The sequence below is a fragment of the Penaeus japonicus genome, unplaced genomic scaffold (assembly GCF_977035675.1).
Source record: "Penaeus japonicus unplaced genomic scaffold, GWHDUDI00000001_assembly GWHDUDI00000019, whole genome shotgun sequence".
NCBI classification, from domain to species: Eukaryota; Metazoa; Arthropoda; class Malacostraca; order Decapoda; family Penaeidae; genus Penaeus; species Penaeus japonicus.
In genome coordinates this window covers 2,714,741-2,719,406 of record NW_028234421.1, presented here as the reverse complement: position 1 = coordinate 2,719,406, position 4,666 = coordinate 2,714,741, and the positions used below count along the sequence as shown (strand labels likewise).

Below are 4,666 nucleotides of genomic sequence, written 5' to 3'. Positions count from 1 at the left end.
ATAGGCTCCCTTCCAGAAAAGACCCTTTGCTTCTCCGTACAAAGGATATATTGGTGCGGGATTTCAGAAAAGAGACTAAGGGAGAAAAAAAAAAAGAAAGAAAAAGAAGAAGAAGGAGAAGGAGAAGACAACAAACTATTTTTTGTCCTCTTTTATCTGAACGTCTGAGGAATATTTTGTGTTTTTTTCTTTCTTTCTTTCTTTCTTTCTCTCAGAGAAAATTGCAGACGAGAAAGAATAAAAGGATAAGAATAAGAATAAAAGATTGTCATATTTTCAACATTATTTAGTGTGCAATCTAAGTGTTATCTAACCCTCATATAATTATATCATAAAAGAAAAAAAAGATCAAATATACACGTGGTGAAATTTACGTTCCCAGAACAAATTAAACTGTGAAACTGATCATCATAACTGAAATAATTAATAGAAAAAGATAATAAATAATAAAAGAACGGGAAAATATTTATCTTAATCAAATGTGAAATGTGGAATCCAGTTCAGTCTTTGATACATTCATAGCAAAACATCTAAACTTCTTATCAGGTAAGGTCAAATAGTGACGTATGCATGTAATATTTTTTGTAATTCTATTGTAATTGTTGTTATCTTTATTATTGTTGTTGCTGTTATGATAATGATAATGATGGTGATGATAGGATAAGGATAATGATCGCAATGATAGTGATAATAATAATAATAATAGTATTTATAATAATAATAATAATAATGATAATAATCATAATAATAATAATAATAATAATAATAATAATAGCAGTAATGATCATGATAATGATGGTGATGATAATGAGAGTAGTGATACTAATAAGAACAACAGCAATGGGAATAATGATAATGATAGCAGTAGCGATGATAGTGATAATAGTGATTGTATTATCATCATTATTATCATTACTAACATAATTATCTTTATTACATTCTTTTTTTGTTATTATCATCATTGTTATTATCGTTAATATTATATTGTTACTATTATTTATATGTTTTATTATCATTATTATTATCATTATTATTACTATTACGATCGTTATTATCATTATCAATTTTTATCACCATTATTGACATCATGACTTATATTGTCATAATTGATATTACTGTTTTTTTTTTAAATCATTATTACGATTATTATCACCACTACTGTTATTAGAATCATTATCATTGTCATCATTATCATCATCAATGTTTATTATCATTATCATCATCATCATTTTAATCGTGTTATCCTTATTAAGATAGTTATCATCATTATCGTAATTTTCATTATATCTATTGTCATCATAATTGTTGTTATTACTATTAATAACTATGGTCATTATCATTATCCTTATAATTCTTGTTATCATCATTATCATCCTCATATTTAAGTAATAATTGTTATTGAAAATAGTAATAAAGATAAAAATATTAACAATGATAATGATATAATAGTTATAATGCCATTGATAATAGTTATAATCATAGTTATCATGATTATCAATTTCTTCTTTCCTATTGTATATCATTATCATGAACGTTCTTATTATCGTCAATATCATCATTGCAATATTTATCTTCCGACATAATCCCCTCCTCCCTCCCCTCCCCTTCCTTCCCCTACCCCTCTCCCCTACCCTTTCCTCCCCCCCTCTCCCTCCCCTTTCCCTCTCCGCCTCCTTTCCCCCTTTCTCCCCCTTTCTCCCCCATCCTCGTCCATCTTTTATATAATTCAAATCAATTAAATATCACAGAGAGAGAAAGGGGGGGAGGGAGAGAGAGAGAGAAGGGGGAGAGAGAGAGAGAGAGAGAGAGAGAGAGAGAGAGAGAGAGAGAGAGAGAGAGAGAGAGAGAGAGAGAGAGAGAGAGAGAGAGAGAGAGAGAGAGAGAGAGAGAGAGAGAGGGAGAGCGAGAGAGGGAGGGAGAGAGAGAGAGCGAGAGCGGGAGAGAGAGAGAGGGAGAGAGAGAGAGAGAGAGAGAGAGAGAGAGAGAGAGAGAGGAGAGAGAGAGAGAGAGGAGAGAGGGAGGGAAGGGAGAGAGAGAGGGAGAGAGAGAGAGAGAGAGAGAGAGAGAGAGAGAGAGAATAGGAGAGAGAGAGAGAGTGTGAGAGAAGAGAGAGAGAGAGAGAGAGAGAGAGAGAGAGAGAGAGAGAGGGAGGAGGGAGGGAGAGAGAGAGAGGGAGAGAGAGAGAGAAAGAGAGAGAGAGAGAGAGAGAGAGAGAGAGAGAGAGAGAGAGAGAGAGAGAGAGAGAGAGAGAGAGAGAGAGAGAGAGAGAGAGAGAAAGAAAGAGAGAAAGAGTAAGAGAGACAGAGTAAGAGAAAAAGAAAGAGAGAAAGATTAAGAAAGAAAAAGAGATAGAGTCAAAGTTAAAGAGGAATAGAGAATCTCTTTCTTTTGTCTGCTTGAGAAATTCCGAAGTCTGCTTGCATCTCAGCTGGGAATCGGGCCTGTCTGCTTGAGAGTTCTTGTCTCTACTCGTTCGCTTATCTGCTCCTTCAGGTTTTCATTATCTCGTGTCTGTCTGCTTGCCTGTCTGTCTGCTTGGAGTATATCGAATTATCTTTTATTATTCCGTGAGGTATATGTTGCATCTTGCTATGAGGGTTATGTATCGCTTTGCATGATATATATATCGTTATTTACGTTATGGCTCGTTTTTTTCATAGTTCTATAGCTCGTAATCCTTTCAATTTACATTAGAAAGGATGTGTTTATATTATCATGAGAAAGGAAAAAAAAGAAAATAGAAAAGAAAAGGAAAAACGAAAAGAAGAAAGAAAGAAAAAAAAATGCACATAAAAGGGAAAAAAACAGAATAAAAATACGAATCACTGATGCCAAAATAATCATCATAAATAACCAGAATTTTATATCGACTTGATAAATGATAAAAGTACATAATTTTCCTTCCCATTTTAAAGCGTTATATTTTAATATATTTCTAAATATCACTTAATATACAAATACGAAAGTCATCCTCTTAGTGAGTACACGATGATTAATAAATCCTTTTAATATAAATTTTGGAAATTAATTTAATGCCTTGAGGACTCAGTATCATTAGAGAGATTTCTTTCCCACTTCAAAGCAATAGAAAGACGATTGACGGGATTAAATGAAGTGAGGAACTTGCTAGGAAAACTTTTAAGTCGATTAGTTTATGGCAAGAGTCATTAAAGGGAATATGTGGAAAGATATAGTAACAGTTATGGGGCATATGGATGCACATGCACACACACATACACGTACACGCATGTATGTGCATATGCATACATACGTACACAGACACACACACACACACACACACGTGTATATATATATATATATATATATATATATATATATATATATATATATATATATACATATATATATATATGTGTGTGTGTGTGTGTATGTATGAATGTATGTTTGAATAAACAAATAAATCAGTACACAGGTGCATGAATAGATAACAAAATACACGAACGAATAAATGGATAAGTAGACAAGAAAGCCCACAAATAAACACAAACCAATGAAGACAAAAAAAAAAAAAAAAAAAAAAAAAAAAATCCAGCGTCGTCAAGATTGAAAATCAGTCAATAACTTCCTCATTAATTTCTAACTTTAACATCTTCGCATCTGAGAGAAGACGATCCGAACCCACTTATAAGGAATCCGAACCGTTTCGTGAAGGCGGACAAAGATCCCTTTTCCGCTTCCAATTCCACTTTATATCTTTAGAACGAGAACATCAAAGGCGTCAATATAATGCAATAGGATCTTTAAAAAAAAAACCCGCTCGATGCATGAGCGTAGGTGTAATCACGCAAATAAGCGTATTAACATGTCACAACACGTCTCATTTCAAAAATAGACCATATCATGTCCACGCGACGTCTTTTCTAGAACGTCACGTGTCATAAGGCCATTCGTCATATGCCATAAGGAGAGACATTGACCCTAAAGACGACTACTACTACTCCTTGACCCCTGGAGATATAAAAAGGGTTTGCAGAATGACCCGCCCTTTCAACGGCATGATCGGAACTGCGTGATACAGAGCGCCTTTCCCTGATCGTAAAGTCAATTACGGAAATGATGGGATCTCATCACAACCGAAGTCCTGGCCGTTATTTCCTCTCTGGAACCTGTCCCTTCTTCGTTTTCTGTGAAGCTCTCGTCCCGTTTTCTGTGGCGACTTCAAGTTTTTTTTTTTTTTTTTTTTTTTTATATAGCTTTGCGTCCTTTCTTTGTATCTTCTTATTCTTGCTCTCTCTCTCTCTCTCTCTCTCTCTCTCTCTCTCTCTCTCTCTCTCTCTCTCTCTCTCTCTCTCTCTCTCTCTCTCTCTCTCTCTCTCTCTCTCTTTTTCTTTCTCTCTCTCCTCTCTCTCTCTCTCTCTCTCTCTCTCTCTCTCTCTCTCTCTCTCTCTCTTCTCTCTCTCTCTTTCTACCCTCTTCTCCTCTCTCTCTCTCTTTTTTCTTTCTCTCTCTCTCTCTCTCTCTCTCTCTCTCTCTCTCTCTCTCTCTCTCTCTCTCTCTCTCTCTCTCTCTCTCTCTCTCTCTCTCTCTCGTTCTCTACGCCCCTCTATTTCTCTCTTCGAATCTATTTATCTATCTATCTGTCGTTCTATCTTTGCTTCTCTCTGTCTCTCTTCTCAACTGTATGTCTCCATCTCTCTCTCTCTAT

The 4,666-nt window shown here is 35.0% G+C and overlaps 1 protein-coding gene across 2 annotated transcripts in view; it reads left to right on the top strand.

The window, feature by feature from the left end:
- The first annotated feature begins 374 nt into the window (after positions 1-374).
- LOC122247630 (prostaglandin E2 receptor EP3 subtype) overlaps positions 375-4,666 on the top strand; it is a 263,202-nt gene continuing 258,910 nt past the window's right edge. For both annotated transcript variants that reach the window (XM_086547202.1, XM_086547201.1), the window contains exon 1: positions 375-546. The gene's annotated coding sequence lies outside the window, so the exon portion shown is untranslated. The remainder of the gene's footprint in view (positions 547-4,666) is intronic.